The following is a 12,139-nucleotide window of genomic DNA, read 5'->3' as shown; positions in this document are numbered from 1 at the left end:
TCTGTAGGAAGTAGCCTACAAAGGTAATGTTTGCATTCATTGTTCCACCCAGTTTTAGCTCTGACCCATACCCATGTGACACGTGGGAGATTGTCCACACAGGAATTCAGCTTGTGGGCTAAAAAAGGTTCTTCACCCTTGTTGTGCCATATCCACCTGAAATGTAAACATATGGAAGTGCCTCACCCCAGGTCAGAACATTATCTAGCCCAGTATGTCTGTTCCGGCTGTCAGATGTTCTCCAAAAGGATTTCCCCGCTCTGTCTTTACCACCCAAGATCTTGTCAATGGGGGATGCAGAGGATTGAAGGTGTGGACAAATGTCTGTATATTAGCAAAAATAACATGCAGAAACATCCATGCAAACGTGTGTTTATTAGGAGTAACTGGCCACAGCAATTTCAAGAGGACCTGTAAAAAGAAATTTGCAAATTGCTGAATAAATTTGGAGAGCTTAATTTCAGTTTTGGAAAATGAGAAACAGAGAGGACAAAAATTGATAGGTTCTCCCATTTCCTACACAGCACACACAGCAACTAATTAGAGGCTAGTTCAGGAATGCCCTCGACATGCAAATGAATAGGAAATAACTAATTACAAAGGAAGCAGGGATGGAGCTGATGGGCAAGCCCAGTGGGACTGTATGCAGGTGGGTGGGGCAAGAGGAAAAAAGTGGATGAAGCGATGGATATGACAGTTACCTTTGTGAAAGGACATCTCTTGCAGTAAGTTCTGTTTGTTGGGGCTATGGATTTCAGGTAAGCGATTAGGAGGATTATCTACCCATCTTACCATTTTGTTCCTTGTTCTTCAGAGGCATTTATTTGCACATTTAAAACATTATACATCTGGATCCTGACACAAGCAATTTTTCTGAGGGGACATCTGAGATTGTTCTCAGTTTTTTTTAAAAAAAAACAACCCACACACATTTTAATGTTTGTTGTTTATGTTTTCACTGAATTTCATTTTTTTTAAAAAAAAAATCACAAACTTCTTGAGTACCCCTTCCAAAAAGCAGCATTAGAAAAAGGTAGAAAGCTAAAAGCTCGTCTCTGTACTTCGGATAATTGCATGGCAGTTTAGGCTTCTAAAGTGAATCTGCACCCATTTCTCCTCCAAGGTCTAAATGCTTTTTACAATTTGTGTTCCAAGTGAGTATTGTAAATAATGCTTTGATATTTTAACAATGAAAACACAGGGAAAGTAATTACTTAAGCCATTATGAAAGAAGTGCAGAGTGCATAATATATTGCCAAAAGTGAAAAGGGGGGGGGAAGCTTGGGGAAAATACAAATAAATTAACTACCATGGCAACACATTTCTGGGGGGAAACACATTTTTTTTATTTTCCAACTCTTAGATTATTTTTTCTACTCTCAAGTTCTTGTTCAAAATAACGAATCTGTTTCACACTTGAAAATTTGTTTAACTTATCCATTGAAATTAATAGACATAACAGGGCCGGGTTTGATTTGGTCTCATGCAGGGAAATCCTATGTATATTTACTCAGATGTAAATTCCACTGTGTCCAATGGCTCTCAGTCCCTAGTCTGTGTGTTTAAGAGTGCTGTCATAATCAGTGCTATTTTTCAAGAAAAATAGGTGCTGAAACTCACAATGAATGCCTCCCTTGTTCCAGCATTGAAGTAAGATTTATCCACCACCAGTCTCCTTAGTTTCTGTGCATCAAATGGGCAGGGGAAGAATCTTGTTTACCTCAGAAAGTGAAATATCTTAGGTCAACCATGAACTCTGTCCATTATTTTTTTACTATATTTTCACTTCTGCTATATCTGTCTAGGCAGTGTTTTCCATAGAATCACTAAGGTATGGATGTAACAATGCCTTATCACACTAGAAATGTCAAATCGACTTCCAGGTTAGCGCCTCCGGCAATGGCGGATTTCCTCTGATCGGGAGGAATCCGCTCCGTGGAATTTAGGGACTGAACTGCCACGGTGAGGTGGAGACCCATTAAAAACCACAGGCGGGAGAAGCCTGTGGACGTGGGATTTGGCTGGCACCTTTTGCGCCTCCCCTACTCGCGGGGAAACCCGGTTTTGGGGATCCGGAGCGACGTGGGGTGAGCGGCGCGGTGCTTCGAATCGACTGCTTCTTTCACGGAGTGAATCCGCATTGCTGTTGCCGGAGAGCGCTGACTTTTTCCTGTGGACAATTGGACTCTAAACAACTACCCGTGAGTAGAACGGAGAATTGGATCTCTAAACATCTTAATTTGGCATTGAAACGGGAAGGTTTCAAACAGGAAGTCCGCCTTCCTCTTTTGTAAATAGATTGAAGCAAAGATGTTGCAAGCTAAAGCCTGGAAAGTCTTTTGTAAAGGATTAAATCTCCATCGGTTAAAATTACTAAACCCCCCTTGGAAGCAGGAGAAGAGGGGGAAAATTTTAGATCATTTAAGCCTGCAGGAGAGAGAGTGAAGAAAGATAAATTACCACCGTTTCGAACCTGGGAACGGGCTGCCAGTAAGATTGACGTTTTGGGAAAGTTCATTGACTGTGAATAAAATGTATGTTGACAGATAGTTAAATAAGAGAAATATATTGTTTCCTTTTGCACTTAAAAAGGAGCAAAAATGTAACTGAAAATAACTTTGTTGCTGGATCTGCGCTTAAAAGGATGGGTACAAATAGAAATTGTTTCCCCTAGAGGGAGCCTTTGAAACTGTTGCAGGAGTGGAGCTGGGGAATTTTCCAGCTGCAGAGATTAAAGACCGTGAGAATCAGAGATTGACCTTGGACAAGAATGTTGACAGAAGAAGCCTTAGTGATTGCATTTTGTAAGACAAGTGCTTTACTGGAACAGCTTCATGAGAAGACGGATGTGATGATTATTAGAATTGACAATTTGGGACAAAAAATGACTGGTTTGGGACAAAAAGTGAATACCTATACAGAAACTACTCAGGAATTGATTCAGGAATCTGTTTTGATTGTGGAGAAGACGAAGGAGAAAGTTGTTGTTGAACCTCAAGTAATTCAAGTGGAGAGAGCCCCGGCCTCACAGAGGCAATTTGATGAACATAAGCTGTTGCCTTTTACGATCAAATCTAGAGAAAGTCAGATTTGGTGGGATGGAGCCCCGCTTGGATTGGAGAAGGAAAGTTGCAGGGATGCAGGGATGTTTTGGCCTTTGGGATCTGGATTTGGGTCAGGGGGAGATTGGCGCTCTGAAATACCTTTTGGACTTTAGTTCTGACTATGGAGAATGGGCTGACCTGTCGAGAAGGAATAAAGACATTGTTAGGTTGGAGCTTCCCCGAGATCTACTCCTCAGTGCCAAAGGAAGGAAATTAAGAACAAGATCAGCAGAAGATAAAGTAAAGTGCATGTATAAATATGAAGAAGATCTGCAGAAGGGACATGGAAAAGAGTTAAGAGCCTCGGACAGAAGGGCACCAGGTTGATGGACCATATAGAATTGATAGAAAGGACTGACAGAATCCGAGACCAGGGAGAAGAGACGGTGGAAGAAGATTGGAAAAAAAGTTTTTAAAAAAATTTTATTTAGAGAAATGTTGCAAATTAATGAGTGTTAGAAAAATGTTGGAATGAAATTATATGGCTTTAGTAGAAATGTTATTAGGAGTTAAGTATAAATAAGTTTTAGGGTTTTAATGGTAAGATAAGGTTAAAATAAGATAATTAAATGACAGAAAACATTGAAAGATGGAAAGGATTTGCTGAAATAATTAATAACTAGAACACAAAAAGGGAGGTGTGAGGAGGTTGATGAAACAAGTTAATGAAAGATAAAGATATGGAAATATTGGATGTGTTTTTAACTGTTTTTGTTTTTGTTTTGATGTATTGTGTCTTTTGCTTTTTTATATGTACTGTAATGTATTGATTTGTATTGTTTATTTTTTCTCTTTTTCTTATTTCTTTCTTTAATTCTTAAACTTTTAATAAATATTATTTTTTTAAAAAATAGAAATGTCAAATCAGTGTACAAAAAGGGCTATGAAATTAATGAAATTCAGGTTTGTGCATTTATAAGGATAATAATAAGGATAAGGATAATAATAATAATAATAATAATAATAATTTATTTATATTCCTCCCTCCCCAGCCTAGGCCGGGCTCAGAGCGGCTAACACAGCATTCTAAAATCAATTCATTATAAATGAATAGGATGTAATCCTATTTACAGTTTTCACATTGCTGTGCTATTTTCCAAATAAGAAAATTATTTCTTTACAATTCTATTTATATTTAAGCATTTCTAGTTATAAGGAAGGGGTGGGAAACTGACTCTTCAGAAGTTTGACTGTAACTCCCATCATCCCTATGTTGGCTGGGACTGATGGGAGTTTGAGTCCGGTAGATCTGGAAGGTCGTAGGTTCCTGATTCCTGTGATAAATTAGGCAAGATTCTCACACTGAAATGAGGTGTCATCACAGCATGAAAACAGCGGAATCATCTGGGATCTAATAACAAGAAGGCAGTGTTAAATAAAAGTTAGATTTATTTAGCATCACCACACGAAGTCTGTGGTATCAAAAAGAATAATAAAATAGCATTCTAATTAAGACATTGATTTTGCTTAGCTATCAAGTAGAGAGAGAACCTTTCAAGTAGAGAGAGAAGTCTCATAAGGAGCAAAGACTTTTTTCTTTTCCTTAGCTGGCATGATGCAATATGTATTGTTTTATGTATATATGCCTCATCTTTGCCAGCAGAGGAAGAGAAAATAGCTTTTGCTCATTAAAATGATCAGCTGATCAGTCAAGCAGACAAACAAGCCCATTAGAGAAAATGATAGACAAGTTCAATGGTGTAGACCAGAGTTTCCCAAACTTGGGTCTCCAGCTGTTTTGGAATACAATTCCCATCTTCCCTGCTAGCTAGCAATGATGGGAGTTGTAGTTGAACAGCAGTTGGAGACTGACGTTTGGGGAACCCTGGTGTAGACGAAGAACATGACACCACTTTTGTGAAGAAGAAAGCTTTAGAAGTGGTCATAAACTACTTATAGTTTAATTTCCATTCTACAAGTCAGTCAACTGATGGGTATGAGCTTAATGGGAGTCCAACATTCCCCATGTTCAATTCAGCATGGCATAGGACCACAGCAGTCAGTCAAGAGAACGTGGACTGGTACTTCAAGGGTATTAAATGGGATTGGCTCAGATGTGGTGAGTCTTTGGGCCAGCCCATTAGAAGCTTCCTTACAGAGTATCAGATCTTTGGCCCGTCTAGTCCAGTACAGTGTACAGTGAGAGGCAGCAGCTCTTAAAGGTCTAAGGCCAAGGACTCTAGACCTGCTGCCTGAAAATGTTTAACTGGATATGCCAGAGAGATAACCTCAGACCTTATACATATAAAGGATGAGCTCCATTGCCGAACAATGTTTTGTTGTTCAGAATTATCCACTCACAGAATTATCCACTAGTTAAAGTCCTCCTAGATCTAGAAGCCTCAAAGCTCTGCTCAGGGGAGATTCTCAGTGTGTATGGCCAGCTCTATCATTAGGCAGTGAGGCAGCTGCCTCAGGCAGAAATTACTTGGAGTTGTGAAGCAATGAGAAAGTGCTGAAGGACAGAGCTATGAGGACCATGCAATCTGCTCTGTATCCGCTAAGTCAGCCTGCTGGCTTTTGCGAAAGATACTGTCCCATTGCCGGTGTTGTCTTTTGCCTCAGGCAACTAAATAATTGGGCCAGCCCTGCAAATATAGGTCCAGAAAATAGGGAGAATTCTGCCCTCCACCGAGACAAGCCAATGAAGACTCTAACTGCATACATAGTCTACTGTTTTGCTGTCCAAGTAAGATAAAAGGCATGGGAACCTTCCAATGATTTTTCCTGCCCACGCCAAGTGACTTCTAATTTAAAAACTAAAAGGTTGGGTTAAGAGGTGTGTGATTGATTTTGTTTTCATAAAGGAAGCTTTGGACTTCAGATATTTTGGAAGCCCTTTCTGAGTATTATTGACTTTTCTGAAGTTACTGATATTGTTAGAGCCAAATGCAGTGTATTTCAGACTTCACCATTCTCCTCTTAAGAAGTAATCAGAATGCAAAGCTTAATGCACAATAACTAGGCTACACTATTGAGCAGTGTGGCTCAACTCTAATTTTTCCTTCATACGTCATAAAGGCACAGAAGATGGATGACTCTGACTAAAACCCACAGGATTCTCCCAGAGATCAGTAGAGCTAATAATGAGTAGAGATGCACAACAGGGAAATAATTCAGCATAAGATTTCTTGAATGATAAAAGGGAATGACAAAAATCAAGCAGTCTAATTAACATAGAGAATGCATTTAAAATACTTTTTTAAATTATTGAGTATTTTCAATAAATCAGGCTAATTTTTTTTTAAAAGGCTCTGCAACATCTATCATCATCACTAGTTGCTGATTCAATATCTCCAAGTAAGAAATGACCACAAGCTACTGTAATAATGATCAGCAATCCAAATATTTGTATAATGCCTATAAGAACATAAAGAGAAATTAACATTTTAAGCACATCAAGAATTTTAATGATGTACCACTAATACTGTTTTGTATAATACAGTGGTACCTCGGGTTACATATGCTTCAGGTTACGTACGCTTCAGGTTACAGACTCAGCTAACCCAGAAATAGTACCTCGGGTTAAGAACTTTGCTTCAGGATGAGAACAGAAATCGTGCGGTGGCAGCAGCGGGAGGCCCCATTAGCTAAAGTGGTGTTTCGGGTTAAGAACGGACCTCCGGAACGAATGAAGTATGTAACCAGAGGTACCACTGTATTGACCTGCCAACCTCAAGTGTGCAGTGCTGATTGTTGGAATGAGCTGAATAAAAGTTTGTGAGAACAATGCAAACCAGATGGCCTGGCTTTGGGTTTGAGATATGGGAAGGCGAGTGGGCTGATGATTCAGGAGGCAGCATGCTTTCTTCTGAGTCAGGGTAAGAGCAAGACTCCAGGCCAACATGGAGGGGATTATGCTTTTGAAAGTGCCACTTCTTTCCTTATTTGACAAGTGAAAAGCAGGTCCTTGGAGAAAAACAATATGCTAAAGTGTTCAGATTCTATTTTCCGACTGGTCCAGCCCCTCTCCCCTTAACACTACCATTTATCCAAGTAAAGCTTATTTACAATGGAAACCAGACAGAAGCATATCAGTTCAAATATACCTCATACAAGAGTACTTGAATGAATATTATTTATATTCCACCGTTCCTCCAAAGGCACCCAAGGCAAGCAGCATGTCAATACTAAAACAATACAATGGAAACTTCTCAAAGAGTTTGGAAAAGAAATATAGCTCAGTCTTCAAGAGGCACGCTATTAGGATATAGCAGCAGCAGCATGTTATTTATGGAGCTTTTGTAACACAGCAGTGGAAATACTGCGAGTTCCCAAATGAACCTACCTATATAGGTTCACATTGTCATCCAATCCACTATACTCCATATAAACTAAGGATGGGTTCAGCCATTTGTAAATAGTTCTGTGAGAAGGCTGCACCCACCCACACCCAGGGCTGTTCTGCATGGACCACCACCACTTAAAATGACAACACACATTTTATAAAAGACTCATGGCCCTCTTTGCTTGATCTTCTTGTGAATTTTCTTACATCCATTGATTGCCTCCTCTTTCCCTGTGCTCCTGACGCTCTTTAACAGTTCGGCACTTTAAACAGACAGATGAGACCTGCATCAGAATGTTGTAGCATAGAGGACTTCCTTTTCTGTGTGCCAGGCAGACAGACAACCATGCCCAGTGGCAGAGCCTCTGTTTTGCATGTAGAAGGTACAAGGTTCAATCCCTGGAATCTCCAGACCAGGGTGGGAATGTCTCCTGCCTGAATCCCTGGAGAGCCCCTGCAGGTCAGGGTAGATGGACCATTGGTCTGACATGATCTGAGGCAGCTTCCTATGTCCCGGCATTCCATTGCCTCACCCCAACCCCTTTTTCATTCTACGCCTGTCAACGGACATTTAGCATTCCGTGACCACTGATCATGCTCAGTCCTCTTGAGATGTTTTGGGACACATCCCCTTAGTCCCCTCCCAATTTTCCCCCTTTTATACTTCTGCTGATTTATCCTACTTTAGTTACAGTCTTGGCAGCGCTCACCACCTGAATTCGCTATTAGAAGGAATGTTTGTAGTACAAAACATCTGAAGGCCAAAGATTGGAGAAACCATAAAATCATCATCATCAATTTCTGGTATCCTGCTCATCTGATCAGGTTGCCCAACCACTCTGGGTGGCTTCCAACAAAGAAGAAGAGGAGGAGGAGGAGGAGGAGGAGGAGGAGGAGGAGGAGGAGGAGGAGTAGTAGTTTTGATTTGATATCCCGCTTTATCACTACCCAAAGGAATCTCGAAGTGGCTAACATTCTCCTTTCCCTTCCTCCCCCCCACCTCTGTGAGGTGAGTGGGGCTGAGAGACTTCAGAGAAGTGTGACTAGCCCAAGGTCACCCAGCAGCTGCAGGTGGAGGAGCAGAGATGCGAACCCGGTTCACCAAATTACGAGTCTACCACTCTTAACCACTACGCCACACTGGCTTTCGAATCAAGACACGGCAAGGCGAGTGGGCTGATGATTCAGGAGTATAAACATCCCACATCTAACAAAGTATTAACATCAAAACATCAAACATTGAAAGCTTCCTGAAACAGCCTTCAGGTGTCTGCAAAATGTCATAGATGTTTAAAATTCTTGGAAAACAGCAGTGAAGATCTGGCACAGCCATCCATCGGAAATTGTGTGACTCCAGTAGTTAACACAGCTGCCTGCAACTTAGAAGGAAGAAATACCAGTAATTAATACATTTACCAGAGTCACCAAGTTATCAGTTTTGGAATCCTGCTAGAGTTTTGCTCAGAACTCTCATCAACAGGGTGTGCAGGGAACTCCAGACTTGGCCTCCTGCTTCACCGCCACCCTTTTCCTCAGTCGTCTCAGAAGCCTTGGTGGTCAGGATGGGGAAGAAATTCAATTCAGCATGCATTTAGCAGTGAACATACCTAATTTTCCCTTTCCAAAACAAGACACAGACGGAAACACAGCCATCCTTTGAAATTCACCGAATTTCACAATGCGATTCTGCAGTCTAGATTATAAGAACATAAGAAGAGTCTGCTGGGCCTAAGTAGACAAATGTCCTGTTCTCACAAGGCCAACCAGATGCCTTTGGGAAGCCTGCAAGCTGGACATGAGCACAAGATCACTCGGTCCTCCTGGGGCTTCCAGCAACTGGCATCCAGAAGCTACGGGTAGCCTGATGGTCCATGAATTTACCAAACCCTCTTTTAGAGCCGTCTGAGTTGGTGGCCATTGCTGCCTCTTGTGAGAGTAACTGTGCGCTATGCAAAGAGGTACTTTCTTTTATCTGTCCCAAATCTTCCAGCATTCAGCTTCATTGATTGTCCCTGAGTTCTAGTGTTATTTTTTTTTGGGGGGGGGGCTCTTTTCTGTCCACTTTCTGCATGCCATGCAAGTAACGTGCATAAAAATGCATGAACTGGGGTAATGTGAACCTCTGGCCTCCCCCGCTTCCCCACCCAACTTGTCCACTTGCCTGTGTGCTATTATGTTCACAGTCTTCCTGGCTCCAGACCTCCCTCTCTCTGGCTCTCATCATTTACATTCTGTTCCTGTCCTGGCTTGCTGTGCCAAAAAAGTACATTGATTTTCCAGCTACCCTTTGTTTTAAAGAAACGTACATGTGTTACGATACATTCCCTGCTCTTACTTTTCATTTCCGCCTCTCCTTATTCTGAAATTTCATAGCTCCACAGGCTATCTTTTATTTCAGAACACACCAAAGGAGATATACTTGTATACTGCAAGCACTTCAAGAGAGAGGCCTGGAGTTTCCCTTACTTTAATTTTGATCTTCCAAGCTGTCGCCTGCTTAGCTTTACAATGCAGGTAGCCAAAACAGGTGCCTGCAGCTCCCTTCACCCTTTTCCAGTCACTGTGATGGCTAAATCGGCTGGGAGTTATAGTGCACCAGCACCTAGAGAGAACCATGTTGGACAACTCTGCTTTTTTTACATTGGTTGTAAATGGGAATAGGGTTTTTCAAAAACGGGGGGGGGGGCGCGGTATTTTAAAAATGGATCTAAATGCACACCTTTTGTACATAGCAATTAATCCCTGCTAATCCTCTTTAGCTTTACATGTAAGATAAGCTTTGTATTGGCACAAGGAATTAATTTTAGGTGAGCAAAGAAGGTTCTGCCTTTCCCTGCCAGTTTCTTCACGTGTTGCGACAAACAAAGCCTGCCGGCCATGCTAAGTCTCTAATGACTCAACCGCTTACATTGAGTTCTTGTCTATAAAAGGAGTGCAAACAGAGACACCTAGCGGCGAATACCTCACATTATTGCCGCCGAACCTATGACATCGGAATGCTACTATCTCTGCTTAAAAATATGACAACGAAATGTAATGAGCTATGATAAAAAAAGCTTTAAAAATGAGCACTAAACAGAGAGTGTGGGATAAGGGATACAAGCGTATGTGCTGAGTGAAGATCTCATATTTTAATCAACTGTTAGAAATTGACATAGCTGTCAACTTTTCCCTTTTCTTGCGAGGAATCCTATTCGGAATAAGGGAATTTCCCTTAAAAAAAGGGAAACGTTGACAGCTATGTAAATTGATATGTTTTAAACTGAGTTTATTTTATAATGCATTTAAAATGTTATAATGCCCATATTAGCAAAATGAAATATGTATTTCAGCTGTTATGTTTTGAAATGAATTAGTATTTAGACTGTTACTGTAATGGTGCATCAATTTGAATTTATTGCTGTCGTGTTCTGAGCCACTAGGGCACATTTATGTGGAAATGCAGTATACAAATTGAAATAATGAAAATAAATTAAAATATATGATGATCTTAGTTCATTACATCATATCTTGCAAGCGCAGAATATTATCCATATAGGATGGTGGTCACCATTGGCCAAATAGCTGTATGCCTGAATATTTCTGGTTTCCAATCCTATTATTGTTATCAAAGTCGCTTAAATAACACAGATGGAATCCAGAGAAAAAAGTCCTGATAACACTTTACTAAGCAAACTGAATAAAAACAATGTATAGTTTGGCTTCCTGTGTCGTGTGAACCAAGCCATAGGTAGATAACTTTATGACCACTGCCCCAAAGCAATTGTTGTTCTACAATTTCATTCACCATTTAGATGGGTTTATGAAACATTTCTGTATCCTTCTGCTGTGCTGAAGAAGAATTCCACGAAAGAGTGGGTATATCCGGAATCACTGTTCACTACGTCTGTTTGCGGACCACTTCGGCAGCGTTGGACGTCATAAAACAAAGCTTTACGGCTTGTTTTCACCTAATAAGAATCTGACCCATTGCTTCTTTCAGAGACTTGCATAAAAGAGACTTGCATAGTCTACAAAGACTTTCAGAGACTTATAAGACTTATTTGGTTCTATTTTTTCAAGAGAATCCATCAAGAGTGCATATTTTGCGACTTAAAGAAATTTATAAGATTTTTGTTCATTTGGTTTTGCAGAGAGTGCATATTTCATATATTTCATACTGTTCAAGGTTCTGTATAGATTATATAAAGAGTTTATAGTGACATTGCATTGTTGTACTTGGTCATTGTGTTGCCTTGGATATTTCTGATAATTGTTTGCAACACAGGGGTTTAATTGTTTGGTTACTATAGGTAGATAAAAAGCAGTGTGTTTTTTTTGGGGGGAAGGTGGGGGAATTCACTACAAAGTTTTTTGTTTGTTTGTTTGTGGAGAGCCCAGTTGCAGTGCCAAACACACACACACACACACACACACACACACACACACACCCCTCATGGGCAGTGGCTAAATGTAAGAAGTGATTAATAAACTCAAGCAGACAATGATCTGGATTAGAAATGACCACAGCTTTGTTCATTACCAGACAAATAAACAACCCAATTATTTAATTTAAAAGAGGCAAGGGAATTCAGTTTCCCCGAGTTCCTACTAAAAGAGCCTGTATTTTGCGCCCCATAGGACGCTCCGGCCCATAGGACACACCTAGTTTTTTGGGGGGAAATAAAGAAAAAAAATTATTTCCCCCCCCAGGTGCGGGGCTGGAAGAACCACGTTGGGGAACAGTGGGAAAGCACGCTCTGCCTCC

This window comes from Podarcis vaucheri (genome assembly GCF_965113315.1).
Source record: "Podarcis vaucheri genome assembly, chromosome: 4".
NCBI classification, from domain to species: Eukaryota; Metazoa; Chordata; class Lepidosauria; order Squamata; family Lacertidae; genus Podarcis; species Podarcis vaucheri.
The sequence above is the reverse complement of the archived record's forward strand: the minus strand, read 5'-3'. Positions refer to the sequence as shown.